Source organism: Lepidochelys olivacea (genome assembly GCF_965140295.1).
Source record: "Lepidochelys olivacea isolate rLepOli2 genome assembly, chromosome: 3".
NCBI lineage: Eukaryota > Metazoa > Chordata > Testudines > Cheloniidae > Lepidochelys > Lepidochelys olivacea.
The window spans coordinates 36,149,714-36,168,680 of record NC_140413.1 but is presented as its reverse complement, the minus strand read 5'-3'; the positions used below and the strand labels follow the sequence as shown (position 1 = coordinate 36,168,680).

General features: G+C 42.8%; 1 protein-coding gene across 3 annotated transcripts in view; it reads right to left on the bottom strand.

Annotated features, from left to right (window-relative positions):
- Positions 1-18,967, bottom strand: part of EIPR1 (EARP complex and GARP complex interacting protein 1) — a 167,880-nt gene that overhangs the window by 67,685 nt on the left and 81,228 nt on the right. Inside the window, exon 1 of one of the 3 annotated variants that reach the window (XM_084622372.1) lies at positions 15,771-15,863. The exons of the other annotated variants lie outside the window; for them this stretch is intronic. The gene's annotated coding sequence lies outside the window, so the exon portion shown is untranslated. Of the gene's footprint in view, positions 1-15,770; positions 15,864-18,967 lie in introns of those variants that run through there. 3 annotated transcript variants of the gene reach the window in all.

Sequence of the window (18,967 nt, the reverse complement as noted above, 5' to 3'; positions counted from 1 at the left end):
GGTTGCAAACACCCCAGGTACAGAGACTTATATAGTTACAGTTCACAGTGAGCAATAGTGGTTCTTGTTTGAGCCCATGGGGCAGTCCAACTGAAAGCCAAGAATCTTCAGGCCTAGTGCCTAAAGTACCCTCTACAGCCCAGTCTTTGTTTAGGCGAATAGGAGCTTGCCAGTTTTATAGGCCAGGATCACTTAGTAGTCTGTCTTTCACTGGGACCCCTACGCATTGGCTCTCTGCTCAGCCACATAAGTTCTATACAGACCTGCATTCAGCTGCAGTGTCCAGCAGTTACAGCTTGTTCCACATACAACTCTGCATCTACTCCTGGGTGTTCCTCTCTGCATCTCTCTTCCAGGCAGCTCCTTGCTTGCCAGGAGGCCACTGCTTCCCCACAAGACCCCATCAGCCAGGCCACTTCCTAGATCAGGACCTTATCCTGATCCTTGTTAAGGCAAGAGGAAGTGCAAAGGGGAGGAAGCTGATGGGACTTCAAGTCCCCTGATTGGCAGGTCCATCACAATATTTTATTTTGGAGTTAATTGATCATGTAGTGTCCAGACATTATAGGCAGAGTTTGGTCCTATTAATAAGACTCTGGTGCTACTAAAGTTGCCAGATATTTTCCATTATAAGACCCTTTTTCAGTTGTTTATAACTGCCAAATTTTAATCATTTGGCAAAAATATTTCATGTGAGATGTCTGCCTCAGGTTGATATTTATTTGATTTACCTATTTGAAATTTCAGCCAAAACGATTCAGCCATTTCTGAAAATGAGATTAAGGAAAATAACATTGATTTTCAATGTTAAAACAATTTTGGCTACCTTTTCTTTGAAACTCTAGTGTTAGTGACTTGAAACTTCGCAGGAGGGTAGACTGTGCGTCAAGGATATGCCTTTTGCCATTCCTATGAAAATCTGCCAAAATATGGTCAAATTAAAGCCTTTGAAAAAAATCATTCATGCTCAGTAGAGATTTACAAGAGTTTAACAGGTAAAATCTGAAAATCCTGTCTTCACTGAAAATGCTCAGGCTTCTCACAGCTCCTAGTGCTGACCAAACTCCAGTAGCTCAAGAGGTAGAGGTCTGTGGCTCTAAAGGTTCTAACCCTGTTGATGAACCTGATGACATATGCTTCTTCTCCCTCCCAGTTTACTTACAGAACAAAAATAAAAAGCAAAACTCCACCACATTAAAAACATTATTAAGGTGGTGAAGTCAAGCACTCAGAAGTTGGGAAATGCCAGAATTAAGGGTGCCTGTGCCTGTGCCTAGGATCCCTGCCTCATTCAGTGCACAGAATGAATGCTGTTCATGTAATAAACAGCTGTTCAATCTTTTAATTCATTGTTGTTCACTGCACACTATTCAAACCCTACACTGAGGACATAATTAAGTTCCTCATGGACTATGGTGCTCATCACTTCAGAATTTGAGAGCTTCCCAAACATCAATGAATATTGCCAACTCTCAACTTTATAGTGAGAGAGGCAATTTTGGTGCTTCCTGTAGGAGCTCTTACCAGAGGACTTAACTAATCTCAGTACCCCATTGTGCTAGGTCAGTATAAAAACATAGCAAGAGACAGCCCTTAATCCTGCCCTAAAGAGCTTACAATCTACTGCAAAGCATGGTGAATTTGGGACATGAAGCTGGAACTGGGATTCAAGCTCATCTTATGAAGAGGCTGCTGAAGTATCAATTCCTACTGAGATAGGGAAGAGTTAAATTGTTGATCTACAGGTGAAAGGTTCTATAATTCATTAGAAATGCCCTGATGTATGCAGTCCACTGTAAATCTAATGTTACACCTTTGAGAACAAGGCTTGCTTTCTGAAAAGATGGTTTAATGAATTTACAGGTGTGATCTTTTTTGGACACCATCAGGGTATTCCACTTTCTGGACAGAAAGGCAATATCTCCCACACTTTGTTCTCAGTCTGAGACAATGTCTCCATTACGGATGCCCACTGGCACAGCTACAGCGCTGCAGCTGTGCCCCTGTAGCACCACCGTGTAGCCCAGTGGTGGGTAGCCTGTGGGCTGCATGCGGCCCATGAGGGTAATCCTCTGGTGGGCCGCCAGACAGTTTGTTTACATTCGCAGCTCCCAGTGGCTGCGGTTCGCCATTCTTGGTCAATGGGAGCTGGGGGAAGCGGCGGCCAGCACATCCTTGGGGCCCATACCACTTCCCCCAGCTCCCATTGGCCGGGAACGGCGAACCGTGGCTACTGGGAGCTGCAGGCAGCCGTGCAAATGTAAACAGACTGTCTGGCCTTCTGCCAGAGGATTATCCTGACAGGTAGCAGGTTGCCCACCACTGGTGTAAACACTTGCAACAGTGATAAAAGGGGTTTTCTGTCACTGTAGTTAATCCAAGCTCCAAGAGGTTGTTACCTAGCAGCTCTGTGTCCTTGGGCGCAGTACCCAGCCTGTCTGATTCACGAAAGACCATCCCCCCCGCCACCCCAGCCTCTGCTTGAACCAAATCTGCATCAGAAGAAAGCCTTAAAAAAACAATGAAAAGGCAGTGGGAGACGCACCTAAACCACTGGGATAAAGATGACTGGATTATGGAAACTCCCCTAGCTTCATTTGCATCAAAGATGGGACAAGGAGGCATCTCCATTAGCATACAGAATGGAGAACAGAGATTCCAAGGCAAGAACCACAGAACTCTGGGACCAGGAAAGCACTGCATGATGGGGGATCTCTGCTCCAGATGTTAATGAACACACACCCAGCTCAATAGTTATCAGACCAATTTTAGTAATAAATCCTTTGGTATCCAAAATAGTGAAGCTCCCTAATTGCATTGTGACTTCCCTCCAAGGAACACTGCCCATAGCTAGAAATGATCAGCTCCCATTGTCTAGCCTGAACAAAACATCTTTGGTATACTCTTGAGCCATCAGTTTACATATAAACAAATTTAGTATTTTCCCTTGAACCATTGTTTTTTCTCCACAAAAACCCCTATCCATGCTCAAGTAAGTGTTCTGATGCCTGGATCCAAAATCTGCATCAGTTCCATTGGGGACTTCATCTTCTCCTGACTGATCATGCTGGGGCCTCTGCCTGTCTCCAGCACTCTGGACCCTCAGCTACCACCTGGGATCCCTAATCGATTCAATCTTCAAAGAGTGGTGAGAACCTCTCTAGGTATAGTCTTCTGACCCTGACTTATGTGATCAGTTATAGTTTCGTAAACCTGACTTTTATAATCAAATTTAAGTTATAATATTAAATCTAACTGTTTTGTTTGTTTGGCTCGCCTATGGTTATTACCTGGCAATAAATAACTTTCATGATTAAGCTGGTTGCTTCTCTCTCCCTCCCCCCCACCCCCCACTCCTGTTTGCGTTTTTTGGTTTTCTCATTCGTTCTGCAGCAATGCTCCTCGTACCTAAACTAAAAGATTCCTGCAGTGCCCAAAAATCCTGTGGGGTTTGCTCATCAAGTGGGTTACTACCAGAACAATTATAACATGAAAGTGGGGATAGAGACGTGCCAAACCTAGGACATATGAGAGTGGCAGCTTGGAAGTGCTGCTCGATCCAGTCTGCTGAGTTGAGGAGCATATGAGGGTGGCAGATCGAAAGTGATGCTTGAGTCAGCCGGGTTAGGCATGGTCTATTCTGGTGCGGTGCCCAGGGCCTATGAGGGGGACAGCTTGGAGGTGCTGCTCAACGCAGCCTATGAAGTCCAGGGACATATAAGGGGTTAGCTTGGGAGTGCTAACTAATCCGGTCCTCTCAGATGTGCTCTGTTAGTGTGTGTGAGCGCATGTTCGTTCGTCTGATTCTGGGGCTGGAAGAACCTAGCCCTGGGGAACCTAGGTCCTGCAGGACAGCTCCATTGGGAAGGAACTTGCAGCAGGGAGAAGTAGAGCTCCGTTTGAGAACACAAGTGACAAGCAACACATTGATATCAACATGGTGGTGTCTGCACGAGGGCTTAGGTCAGCTTACATCTCTTAGGGGTGTGAATTTTTCACACCCACTGAACAATGTTCACCTACGGTCAACCTAAGTTTTAGGTAACCAGTTTAAAATGCACGCTGAAGGCTTGTCTTCACTGCAAAGTTAATTCGAGCATTGGAATCATAGAATATCAGGGTTGGAAGGGACCTCAGGAGATTTAGTCCAACCCCCTGCTCAAAGCAGGACCAATCCCCAATTTTTGCCCCAGATCCCTAAATGGCCCCCTCAAGGATTGAACTCACAACCCTGGGTTTAGCAGGCCAGTGCTCAAACCACTGAACTATCCTCCCCCCACCATTAGTCCTTACTCAAGTCCCGACCATTAACAAAACCCACCCCCAGCTCGAGTGAGGGGATGCTTTTAACTCAAGTGACTGGCCCAAGAATGGGTATATGCTAAAACTAGAGTGGACACAAACTGTCAGCCGTTAACATGACCATTTGGTAGTTTGGACTACTCGAGTGCAGCTAGTTCTCTAATGCCTTCCCACAATTCCCCCCCTTTATCTAGAAAGGGCAGAAGAGTTCTCCCACAACTCATGGGGAAAGAACTAAGAGTGGCTCAACTTACTGCAGTGCTAAGAACCATGGGATGTGCTGCCAGCAGTTTCTGTGCCACATGACTGAGTATAGCACCAGTGTAGACACAACTTGACTTACCTGGCCAAGTGGACAAGGTTTCTCCACTGTGCGTCCGAGCGTGGCATCTCTTCCTCATGCTCTTCCATACAGGCTATCCTGGACTACCTGCTTCATTTGAGGAACCAGGGCCTGGCACACACTTCCATTAGAGTGCATCTCACAGCCATCTCCGCTTTACACCCGCCGATCCAAGGCCAGACAGTGTTTTCTCATGATAGGACGGTCAGATTCTTGAGAGGGCTCGAGACACTCTTCCTGCAGGTACAGACCCTTGTCCCACAGTGGGATCTTAATGTAGTCTTCTTTAGGCTCATAGGCCCACCCTTTGAGCTGCTGGGCTCCTGCTCCCTTTCCCTCCTGTCATGGAAGACTGTCACCACCACCAGGAAAACATAGGCAAGACGAGTCTCTGAAATTAAATCTTTGATCTCAGAACCGCTGTACACGGTTTTCTACAAAGACATGGTTCAACTGCGGCCCCACCCAGCCTTCCTGACAAAGGTGATGTCTAACTTCCATATGAACCAGGACATCTTCCTCCCCATGTTGTGTTCCAAACCACACAAGACCAGTGAAGAGAGGCGTCTTCACACGCCGGATGTTTGAAGGTCCTTTGCTTTTATCTAGAAAATACAAAGCCTTTCCTTTTACAAATCAACTCAGCTCTTCATCGCCACAGTGGATAGGATGAAGGGCCTTCCAGTGTGCTCACAGAGGATTTCCAGTTGAATCACCTCTTGCATAAGGACCTGTTACAACCTGGAAGGGGTCCCGCTGCTGATTGTCAGAGCCCACTCGACTAGAGCTCAGGCATTCTTGGCGCCTTCCTGGCACACATCCCTATTCAGGACACCTGTAGAGCTGCAACATGGTTCTCTGTCCACATGTCTCTGGCCTGCTGAGTGATGGCATAATGCACCGTGAACAACGCTGGGTTCGGCAGAGCTGTGTTGCAATCTACACATCAGTAAACTCCTACCCACCTCAAGGGGTACTGCTTGGGAATCACCTAAGATGGAATGGACATGAGCAAGCACTCTAAGAAGAAAAAACAGTTACCTTTTCCATAACTGGTGTTCTTTTGAGATGTGTTGCTCATGTCCATTCCACAACCCACCCTCCTTCACCACTGTCAGAGTTTCCGTCAAGAAGGAACTGAGGGTGGGCGCTACTGCAGAGAGCATCAGAGCCAGTCCTCTATGGATACTGCTGAGGGGAAAACTTCCAGCACTGGTGCATGTAGCGAGCATGCACACTTAATATGGAAGGGACATAAGCAAGCACTTGGAGAAGAATGGACAGATTTAGTCATATGACAAAAATAGTTTTCTCCTTTACTAACCAGCTAATACATCATTGGGTTATTTTGTTTGTTTTTGGCTCTTTGTGTCAAATTATTTTATTATAGTTGGTAGCATAACACTTAAAGTACAACAGTATACACACAAAACCATCCATTTAACACTAGTGAAAAAGTTTGAGGTCATTCATGAGAATATTACCTGAAAATCAACAGGAGAAAAGCGACTTTTCACGTTTTCCTGCCAGTTCCAGATTTTTTTCAGAAGATGACCCCATAAAAAGGGAAAATGAGCAAAATGGAAAATAATAAATAGACAATGTTTCAAAAAGCTAGACAAGTGGTACAGTATTATGGCCTATTCATATTAAAAGAAGGGAAGAAGAGAGGTCAAGAGTGTAAATCCTGTTGAACTCAGTTATGAAATAACATATTTTGGTTTACTAAAGGATAAGTGAGGAAGTTTTATAAAGGATCAGAATACAAGGTTAGGAGGTTATTGGAAATGGGCTGGAAGTATTCTAATCAAAAGCAAATCTATTTCACTTGTTATTTAGTAAGTTTTCCCAAAGTTTTCTTTTTATTCTTCTACATTTTTCAGCGTACAGACAGGTCATGAAGAACATAATTTCAAGAAATTAAAGAGGTGTGAAACAATTTAAGTGCTGAAAGTTCTTTGACTCTGTCTACAATGAATCAGCTTCATTTCTTGATATATCTGAAATTTTGTGCACCATGTAAAGAAAATGGAGGGTCTAGGATATGCGTAATAGACAGGGCTTAAATTTTCAGACAGTATTTCCCAGAGCCCTCCATGCCCTTCTCCCCCACAACATGCTATAAAAACACCGGAGGGGGGGAGGGACTTGAAAATATTTACCGGGGTACGGCTCCAGACAGCTCCGCTGAATGTAAACCCTGGTAATAGACATTAGCATGTGATGTTATATTCTCTGGCAATTTCTGTAAAAGGAAAATGGTTCCTATGATCCTGATATTAAATGTGCCCAGCTGAACCTGCCGAACTTGCACAAAGCCCCTCAGATACTTTTGCACAGCCTGCAGAATTGAGCATCCCAGCCCAGGTGGACAAACTCAGGCAATTGGGGCTCACACAAGTGAACTACAAATAACTATGTAGACAATGTTTTGAAGTTGCATCTCAAGCTTCGAAGCCCATCCCATTTTCTAGGCTTCAGACCCTGAGCTCTAGCCCAAGCCACATCATCAAACTGTTGTCTACACAGCTATTTTTAGTGAACTAGTGTGAGCTCCTCTAGCCCAATTCTGTCAACCTGGGTTGGGAGGCTCACTCCTGCAGGTTGTGTAGACATACCCTATAAGGTTTCAAAGGGGTCTACCCAACCAGGGGTCGTGAGCTCATCTATTTTTAGTAGTAGATCCTATCATGTTAAAATAAGTGATAATTTTCATTTGTTCTCAAGGCAAAATTACTCATCAGATTGTTCTAATTACACAATCTTTTCACTATGCGAACATATAACCATTTAAAATGCTATCAGCAGATTTCTGATTTTCAAAACAATTTGCTTGATATTAACTTTACTAAATCAATTTATATATTCAGTTTTGTTTCCTTAAGCATGCAACCTTAATACTGCATTAATGAAATGAAATCTTAAAGACAAGTCAGGAAATATGATAATATTTGGATTAATGTTATTATCAGACCCTTAATGATAATTATTCCACAATACTACTGAGGTGGAAGTCACTCAAACAACTTAATGGATCTAAATCGGGGGGCCCAGACAATTTCCATCCAAGAATATTAAAGGAACTGGCACATGAAATTGCAAGTCCAATAGGAAGGATTTTTAATGAATCTGTAAACTCCGGGGTCATAAGCAATGACTGGAGAATTGCTAATATAGTTTCTATTTTTAAAAAAGGGAAAAATGTGATTCAGGAAACTACAGACTTGTTAGTTTGACCTCAATTGTATGCAAGATCTTTGAACAAATTTTGAAAGAAAAGTAGTTAAGGACATAGAGATGAACAGTAATTGGGATAAAACACAACTTGGTTTTATAAAAGGTAGATCATGCCAGATCAACCTCATCTCCTTTGTCTAAAAAATCAGTTATCTTCTCAAAGGAAATGCAGTAGATCTAATCTACCTGGATTTCAGTAAGGCATTTGATATTGCTCCACATTGGAAATTATTAGTTAAATTGAAGATAGGGATTAATATGAGAATCAAAAGGTGGATAAGGAACTGGTTAAAGGGGAGATTACAACTGGTCATACTGAACGGCGAACTGTCAGGCTGAATTTCCTCCGGGATTGGTCTTGGGACCAATCTTATTTAAACATTTTTATTACTGACCTTGGCACAAAAAGTGAGTGTGTGCTAATAAAATTTGCAGATCACACACAGTTGGGAGGTATTGCCAATATGGAGGAGGAAAGAATATCATACAAGATCTGGACAACCTTGTAAAACAGGAGTAATAGAAATGGGATGAAATTTAATAGCGCAAAGTGCAAGGTCATGCATTTAGGGACTAACAAGATTTTTTGCTATAAGCTGGGGATGTATCAGGTGGAAGTGACAGAGATGGAGGAAGACTTTGGTGTATTGGTTGATCGCAGGATGACAATGAGCCATCAATGTGCTGTGGAGGTGAAAAAAGCTAATGCAGTCCTATGATGCATCAGGCGAGGTATTTCCAGTAAAGACAGGGAAGTGTTAATATCATTATACAAGACAGTGGTGAGACCTCATCTGGAATAGTGTGTGCAGTTCTGGCCTCCCGTGTTTAATAAAAATGAATTAAAACAGGAATAGGTGCAGAGAAGGGCTACTAGGATGATCTGAGGAATGAAAAACCTACCTTCTGAGATGAGACTCCAAGAGCTTGGCTTCTTTAACCAAAAGATGGCTGAGGGGAGATAGGATTGCTCTGTAAAAATACATCAGAGGGATATACCAGGCAGGGAGAGGAGTTATTGACGTTAAGTGCCACCGTTGACACAAGAACAAATGGATATAAACTGGCCTTCAACAAGTTTAGGCTTGAAATTAGGTGAAGGTTTCTAACCATCAGAAGAGTGAAGTTCTGGAACTGCCTTCCAAGGGGAGCAGTGGGGGCAAAACACCTAACTGGCTTCAAGATTGAGCTTGATAAATTTATGAAGGGGATGGTCTGATGAGACTGCCTATAATTGCATGTGGCCCATCAGCAACTGCCAGTACCAAACATCTCTAACAGCCAGAGATAGGACACTAGATGCAGAGGGCTCTAAGTTAGTACAGAGAATTCTTTCCCAGGTAATCTGCCTTGTTCTTACCTATATGCTCAGGGTCTAACTGACTACAATATTTGGGGTTGGGAAGGATTTTTCCAGTGGGTCAGATTGGCAGAGACCCTGGAAGTTTTTTGCCTTCCTCTGCAGCATGATGCATGGGTCACTTGCAGGTTTAACCTAGTGTAAATGGTGAATTCTCTATAACTTGGAAGTCTTTAAACCATGATTTGAGGACTTCAGTAACTCAGCCAGAGGTTATGGGCCTATTACAGGAGTGGGTGGGTGAGGTTCTGTGGCCTGCAACATGCAGGAGTTCAGACTAGATAATCATGATGGTCCCTTCTGACCTTAAAGTCTATGCATCTAATGAATATTTCTAGCTAAATATATTCATAACTAGTGCTTGAAAATGTTGCCTGCATGCAATGCAAAGTGTTACAATTATGAAAAACTTGTCTTTTGCATTTCCTGATCAAGTTTTTGTTTATTCATTTTGTTAGTGCATATGTCATTTAAAAAAAATCAAAAGAAAATAAACTTACATTATGGGATCAATAAACACCAGAAAGCACTTAAGTCCATCTCCATGTAGTATGGCACTTAAGCCTGTGCTTAATTGTCAGCATGTGATTGTGTCCCATAGAGTTCAATGGGATTTAAGCACATGCTTAAAGTGAAGCACATAATCAAATGCTGTCGTGAATGGATTTATTTTTCCAGAACTGGGGCCATAATACATTCCATATAGTAATATTATGAAGCTGTTACACTTAACTGCGAGTGAAAAAGACTTGTTTGTTAAACTAGTAGAAATCTGTGTTTATTGCAGTCAAACTACCTGGCACAGTTTCTGTGACCATACCAGCTAAGAAAGGATGAGACTCGACAGTTCTCGGATAAGAAACCTCAAAGGAAAATCCAATTCGTATAAAAGAGGCACTAGTAAACCAATAAAAAGCAATGTTCTGCTACTTGCAGATTGAACCGTCCGGGGGTATTGTGCTGTGAGATGGTGGGTGCTTTTATTTTTTTTATTTATTTTTAAGATGTGACCAAACGGATATCCAGATGAGTTTTGGTCCTTTAATTTCTCATGGAACTACTTGAAATAATAGAAACAACAATCTTAGCATTCTGGCCACATTCTACTTTGGGCGATTATATTGTGCGGACTTAAATTCCCCTACCCTTTAAATTGGATGTGGTATAATTCACTTGTCCCATACCCTAAACTTTGATAGATCATGAAAAAGATGGCCCTTAATGCAGCATTTTGGTCTTAAACTTTGTAGAGAAGTAGGAGGAAACTGCTTGATTTTAGGTCTTTTTACAGAATTATCAGGTTTTCAGATCACCAAAGTGAAAATTTTCCTGATTGCCTCTTAAGCTCCATTTTAGAGTACAAATGAAGGAAGGGGCTATATAACATAAAAGAAAACACAATGCCAAGAACAGAACGGAGACAGTGAAGACCAGACAGAAGGGAAAAGGAAGGAGGGGAGACTTTGGCTGTAAAGTTAAGTATCAAGTCAAAAGAAAGGGGTCTAGTTACTGAATCAACCACATATGAAACACCTGCATGCTCTTTGTCTGGCTCCTACCCATAAGTTAAGGATAACACTGCTTAAGCTTAAGAGATGTGGAAAAACCACAACTTGTGATAGCTGGAAGTACAGTAACCATGGATTTCCATCAGTACATCATATGACCTTCTCACTAAAGAATATCTATTTCCTGTGGAGCTCATAAATGCCTCTTATTATTAAAGCCCACACTGTAAAGTTACGTAAGGATTCATAAGAAATCTTCTCTTTGAATAAAATGCTGGTTTAATTTTCAGTCATTAAGACCAACCTCCTGCATTGACAAATGGCTTTTCCTGCTCCAAACACCTGCATTTGTGCTGTCCCCAGTTCTAGTTATTAGCATAAATTGTTGCAATTGACTTAAATCCCATGAGCTTCATTGGTTGGTATATTCTGGGAAGGCATCAAATGCTTGTCTTTTTCAATCAAATTTCTGTGTATGAATTAAAGTTTTCGTGGCTCTGATCCCTCCTAATTAGAAGGATGTGGGAAGTCACAGAGAGAAACATGAGGCAGTCATGCAGAAAAGAAGTAGCCCTGCCACTGTTTACTCACACAGGGGGTTAATCCTGCCATCACCAATTTGGCAGACACATGACTGCCCCAAAGGAACGGATGGGGGGAAAAAATAAATATTGTGGATACCTCATTTCCATTAAGTCTGTCACTAATGGTTTGCTGACTTGCCTACCAACTTAAAGTGCAAGCAGAAGGAGCAACTCCGACGAAAGTAGTAAAAGGAGTATGATTTTCTGTTTTTCCACATTTTAAAAGGGATTTCCCAAATCATAAGCAATGTGAAAATAAGCCTTTTAAAGAGAGAGATTAATTTTTAATTAAAACACACTGAAGACAGATTTGGTTAGGGAAGAAAGCATTTATTTTCTATTTAATGTCTCAGTGCCTTTATAAGAGCAAAATTAGATAATTCTTTTGCTAGAAAAGCATCTTTCACTCCATAAAAAAATATTAATTTTCTCCCCTACTTGACAAAAGGCTTTTGGTACTGGTACAGTGGTTAAATTTATAGTACTATCTATATTCTTACAGTTTGCTAACCAAATGCATGCTCAGAAAATTACAATGGATTATACAGAGTGATAAATACCCTATCTATCTTCTCACACAGCAGGTCTGCTCTGTTCATATACTTAAAGCAGAGGTGAGCAAACTACGGCCCACGGGCCACATCTGGCCCCTGGGACCGTCCCGCCCGGCCCCTGAGCTCACGGCTCGGGAGGCTGTCCTCCCTCCCTTGCAGCCACACAGCTATGCGGCACAATGCTCTTCAATCTCTTTGGTCACTCGATTACAGACCTAAAAGTTGCAATTCTTCAACAAAAAAACTTCCAATTCAGCAGTCTCTTGTTGGAGTCTGTTTTTGAATTAATTTGCAAACTGAATACAGTTAATTTAGGCTTGAATAGAGACTGGGAGTAGATGGGTCATTACACAAAGTAAAACTATTTCCCCATGTTTATCCCCCCCACCCCACTGTTCCTCAGACGTTCTTGTCAACTGATTATCACTACAAAAGGTTTCCGCCGCCCCCTCCCCCCCACTCTCCTGCTGGTAATAGCTCACCTTAAGTGATCACTCTCCTTACAGTGTGTATGCTAACACCCATTGTTTCATGTTCTCTATGTACATAAATCTCCCCACTGTATTTTCCACTGAATGCATCCGATGAAGTGAGCTGCAGCTCACAAAAGCTTATGCTCAAATAAATTTGTTAATTTCTAAGGTGCCACAAGTAGTCCTTTTCTTTTTGCGAATACAGACTAACACGGCTGCTACTCTGACTCCTACATCTTCAATTCCCTTTCTGATCCAGTTGTCCTCCCACTCCTGAAGGCCTATAAGTCCTAGTCTCACCTCAATGCTATCGAAGCAGAAACAAGTTTTAGGAAACCCTCACAATGCATATATTATTAACCAAAGTAATCACAGAGTCCTATTGTTGCTTGTCTCCCCTTTCCCTTCGCATCTCCTGCCCCCACAGCTCTTTGTCCAACTTCTCTTGACATGCAATATCTTAACCCCAATTGTAAGTTCTTCGGGATATTACAATCTATTTCTCTAAAATGCCACACACAATATCACTATATAAATAAATAACAATTAAATACAGGACCTTTTCTTGGAAACCCTTGTGACATGGTCGGTCCAGATGGCTATAGGAGAGTAACAGAAGGCAGATATATTAGCCCCAGGCTAAGTAGGTCCCTTTTCCCTCAGTAAGGTAACAGGGAAGGTTCCAGAACAATCAGGAACCTTCTGGAGACAATTAAGACAGGCTGATTAGAACACCTGCAGCCAATCAAGAAGCTGCTAGAATCAATAAGGCAGGCTAATCAGGGCACCTGGCTTTTAAAAAGGAGCTCACTTCAGTTTGTGGTGTGCGAGTGAGGAGCTGGGAGCAAGAGGCACTAGGAGATGAGAGTGAGAACGTGGACCGTTGGAGGACTGAGGTGCACAAGCATTATCCGACACCAGGAGGAAGGTCCTATGGTGAGGATAAACAAGGTGTTGGGAGGAGGCCATGGGGAAGTAGCTCAGGGAGTTGTAGCTGTGGCACAGCTGTTCCAGGAGGCACTCTAGACAGCTGCATTCCACAGGGCCCTGGGCTGGAACCCGGAGTAGAGGGCGGGCCCGGGTTCTCCCCAAATCCTCCCAACTCCTGGTCAGACACAGGAGGAGTCGACCTGGACTTTCTGTGAATTCAGAAAAACGGCCAAGTTGAGGGCTGCCGTGAAGCTCCAAGGCAAGCACATCCGCCAATAAGCGCAAGACCCACCAAGGTAGAGCAGGAACTTTGTCACACCCTTAATCTTGCAAGTTATCCCACAGAAATCAATGAAACAATTTACAGGCTCAAAAGAGAAGCCGAGAAAACTCTTTAAAAGTGAACTCCGCTTTCAAAGCCAAGAGTTGGCAAGCATAATTTTATCAGCAATTTCCTGAGATTAAAATGTTTCAGTTTCTGAGCAGACTGCTTTATTTCTTTAGAGTAGAGGCCCTCCCTCTGCTACTAACTCTTGGTATGTGTAACAATAACTGTATTCTAATTTCTAGAAGTACAATAGACTAAGTTGTCAGACCTTTTCTTACGTGGTTGATACATAAGAACAGGGGTGGGCAAACTTTTTGGCCTGAGGGCCACATCTGGGTATGGAAATTGTATGGTGAGCCATGAACGTTCACGAAATTGGGGGTTGGCGCGCGGGAAGGGGTGAGGGCTCCGGCTGGGGGTGTAGGCTCTGAGGTGGGGCCAGAAATAAGGAATTCAGGGTGTGGGAGGGGGCCCTGGGCTGGGCAGAGGGTTGGCGGGGGTGAGGGCTCTGGCTGGGGATGTGGGCTCTGGGATGGGGCTGGGGTGAGGGTTTCAGGGTGCAGGAGAGTGCTCTGGGTTGGAACTGAGGGGTTCAAAGGGCAGGAGGGGGATCAGGCCTGGGACAGGGGTGTGGGAGGGGGGTCAGAGGTTCAGGCTCTGGCTAGGTAGCTCTGTGCACTGCCCTGTCCGCAGGCAGCGCCCCTGCAGCTCCCATTGGCCGTGGTTCCCGGACAATGGGAGCTGCGGGGGTGGTGCTTGTGGCAGGGGCAGCGTGCGGAGCCCCCTGGCTGCCCCTATGCGTAGGGGCTGGAGTGGGGACATGCCGCTGATTCCAGGAGCCACGACACACACAGAGCAGGGCAAGCCCTCGACCCCACTCCCCGGCGGGTGCTCGAGGGCTGGATTAAAATGTCTGAAGGGCTGGATGCGGCCCCCGGGCCACAGTTTGCCCACCCCTACATAAGAAGTACATCTAGAAAAGGGGAAACTTATTATAAAACTGTAGAAGTTATAGGTGGAAAAGACCTACGTTATTTATGCCCCAAACTAGCAAAGCACTTAACAGAACTTCACAAGTTTAAAAATAAACACATGCTTAAATGTTTTGTTTTTTTTTGAAGTGGGGTTCATATTCATCTCCCTGCTCATTCAAATGCCTGCTATATCTAGAGTAAGAATTTTGCTAACTCCAAGATACATTGAAGCTTAGCAGCAGTACAGATTTGTGTAAACTGCAGATGAATAGCAGTTGGTGGTATTCAAGTACTGATAATACGCATGGCAAGAAGAGCTCCAAATGTCTTTGTCCACAGATGTCATGGTTAGTTTTGTCAGGATATGACCGGAAAAATATTCCAAAAGTCTTTGAGCAGAGGACACATGAAGCTCAGAGACAGGTAAGAAAAATTTAGAATTTTTGTCATCACACATTAGGCATTCTTTTTTTGTCTTGGCTCAGAAGAAAATACACACTGTAGTGGGTGTATTATATGGTGTGTGTGATTGTTCAAAAAACGAATTCTGCATTTCTTTGTATCTTCTTTACCTCATTTCACTTTTGAAAATCTATGTGCCAGTGTCCTTGTCACGTCTTCTTAAAACATTAAAAGAAAGAATGGTCAGTGAAATAAAATGAATACCTAGCATCCTGGCAGTGAAATAATTCCCTTCTCCCCCCGTAACTCCACCCCCAAGTATTTCTAGAATACACAGTATTAGAAATATAAATAATACCAGAGACAATATTCTGACGATAAAAGGCCTTCGCCAGGAAATGAACATAGGAAAATTAGCTGTAGAGAAAAGAACCTGAGAAGCAGGATACAATGGGAACAGTGAAAGGAGAAAACATGGGCAAGAAAAGGACAGTGTGAAAAACAGGGGAGTTTGGTAATATAGTAATGCTACATGCACATTTTAAATTTAAATTTCTCTCTTTCCTTCTCTTTTCCTTATAAAATGCAGATAAAGAGATTTGATAATTGCAATCTTCTTACTAATCTTCATTCCAACCATTCATTTCAAAACTTGACTTAAAAAAAAAAAACTTTTAAAATCTGTTATCACCTCAAATGTGAAATTTCAAGAGCTGTCATGATTCAGTTAACGACTCCCTTCCCCCCTCCCACCCCCCCGAAACCCCAAACTAACCTGGACGGAGTGCCAGACTGCTCAGAGAGGGTGTAATCACATTGCCTCTGATAGCTGGACTACAGAGCATATAAAACCTTTAGTTAAAACCAGCAGGAGTTCGTGTTTTTGGAATGAAACATTGACCCGGTAGTCCAGACAGCCACAGCCAGCAATCTGAATGATTAACATGACATTTATGTAACCAAAGAATCAGCCTCCTTAATTTAAGTGACCCATTTGACTATAAAAGTTTCTCATGCATTTTCATGATGATTTTTAAATATTTTGGTTTTCTTCAAATGAAGGAAGAATGTTCTTGTAGTTAAAGGTAAATTCTAATCCCAGTTCTTCCATGAACATTTGGAGTGATTTTGGACAAGCCACTTAATTTTACAAAATACCTAAAATACAAATATTGAATTAAACAACAAAACAGATTTTTAAACGTCTAAGTAGGCACTTGTCAACACATTGTTCTCTGCTTGGCAGTTAACCTACATGTGGATGAAATTAAAAAAACACTGTCTTGTGTTTCAGAATAAAACCTTAAAAGTAATATTTTGAATGATGCAAAGTGCAGAGTCCCCTATACACCAGCTTTTTGTGTATACTTGTATAGGCACTGAAGGCCAAAGTGTTTCAGTGGAGATCTCAGGACAGGATGCTACTCTATCTGGGACCAATTCTGGTTGGTCTCTGGTCAAACTAGAGAGGTGTTCAATTAATAAAGGTAATTTAACATTGTAAAATGATTAGGGATACCTTTGGGTAGTTACTTACAAGGAAGGAGGTCTTTAAATACAGTACTATTTATTAGTTTTAATCCTTACTAAACTAATTATAAGCGATTCTGAACTGAAACCCCCTATACAAATTACCAAAGCCACACCCAAACCCCAACTGCACCCACACCAACTGGCCCTCCAGACCTTGCCTTCAGGCCCTTGTCCCGCAACCTCAGTTGGCTGAACACCATCTAGCCGATCTGTCTCTGAAACACACCCAGGAAACAATTGGTATTCACTCATGCTTCACACCATCCACATCTTTGCCCTGGTGTCCCACCCTGACACCAAGTGGCAGGACCAGTCTGTACTTCACTCTGGTTCTACTGCCCTCCTGGGATACTAGCTGATGGCTCCTTCATGGAATCATGAGCACAGGCAGGTACCTGGCATGGTTCAAGAACTCCCCTGACACCTGTTCTTTCTGTGGCCAGAGGGAGATCCTGGCATACTTCTATGTAAGGTGTGTCAGATTGTAGACCCTCTTCTGGCTCCACTAGAACCTCTTACAGATATCCTGGCTGCACTGTCTCCCATACCTCCTTATCCTAGTACACCCCATCCATGGGCCCAGAAAGTCACGAGACCTCATAATCAACCTCCTCCTGGTGCTGGCCAAGTCAGCCATCCATCATAGTAAGAGAAGGAAGCTGAATGGGGCACGGGTGCTCTGTGACTGTGGCCTAATTCCTGTGCCTTATCTGCTCACATATCACAGAGTTCTTCTGAAGAGCATCCACTGACTCCTTAGACTCCTTTAAGGAGCAGTGGGAGCTGTCTGGCGTTCTCTGCTTCGTGCGTCCCCATCCCCCCCAATCCCTCATTATTACCCTCTGACCTCACGCCTGATCCTGTTTTTTTCATTTGTTGTCTGATGTAACCACCTGATGCCTGGGTCCAGTGGTTCCTCATTCTTAATTGAGGGGGAAGGCCTTTTGTTTTGGGTAGGCCTGTGCCTGCCCACCCTCAGTGCGTCAAACAGTACCCACAACAACTCTGAAAAAGTCTGAATCCAAACTTTGCAGGTTTACTACCCAGGCACTTCCTTAAAAAAATAACAGACACACAGATTAAGGACAAAACTTTGGAACCAATGCACACCGTAGTGAGCACACTCTAGTGAGCACCTAATCACTCACGTAGTCTCATTGGGTTTCCACAATATGGCCTTAAGAAAAAAATAAGAAAAATAAACAAACCAAAAATAATAGGTTGGGTTTATAAACAATAAATCCCGTTGAAAATGTGATCATTTTTGACTGAATTGCAAAATGAATAGATATATAAAAATAATTAGTCAAGCAATTTTTATAGGGCCTCACAAAATGTTAACTTGAAGTTTAAATTATATTTGTCTTAGATATAAGGCTTGAAAGCTAAACAAAGGATTGCAAACAGAAGGATAACACACTCCCCAAGACAGCAGTGGTACAGATTCAGAGAGTTAGTGGGGTTTGGGAAGTGGGTAGAGGTGAGACTAACCCACTCTGGGTCCTCTAACTGACTGGAGAAAGCCAGCAGGAGGGGAGATCTGCTGATGGCTATTCTCCAGCTTTACCTTTCACCTCTAACACAGGACAGGAACTTTTTAAACCCTGTCTTACAAAAAGGTCTAAAAGGAAGCGGAGAATTTGAGGAAATAGGGTTGAATCCAAGTGCTATTTTCTTTGATGCAATTTCAATAGACTCCCACAAGAAAGTCATAGAGCAACACCTGACACTGCATAAGTGTGTTATGCTGCATTGTCCAGATTCAATGTATGTACATATGATGCAATATCTCTCAATTCCCATATCTCATCCTCTCCCTCCTCATTCCACCCTTTTCTGGGTGATATCTTCAAAGTTCTTTGGTGGTGGTAGTGCAAGGGGTCTGTACACTCTGAGATCATGGTGCTTCGTTCCATGGTCTGGCTCACACACAAATATTAGCCAGTGCAGAGAGTTCTCCTGCGATTAGTACTGCGTTTGCTGGTGTAAGAGTGGAAAATGGCCCAGATGTCATTGAAGATGCCAAACCAGGCTGTTATGACCTATGGGCTGAGTGTCAACATTCTGTTGCCTTGCACTGAAACATGCTATATAGATACCCACACAGCTAGGTGCTCATGAATATACGGTGAGCAAATTTCACTCTCTCAATCAAATAATGAAAAGAACCTCTATGATAACACACTGCAATAATCCAGCCCTCATTACAAATTTTTAGTTGACAGAAAAGAATAAAGAGGAACCATGGAACATAATCAAATCTCCCCCCAATAAACAATAATTTACTTATATTTATACCAAATAGAGCAAAATGCAGCCAGAAAAACAAAGATAAAAATGTGATATCAAAATTATGTTCTGTACAAAGACTAAAATGTTAAGTAGAGCACCTGTTTGTGTGCAACAAAGGTCTTGTATGAAAGGGGGAAGGCACAGCAA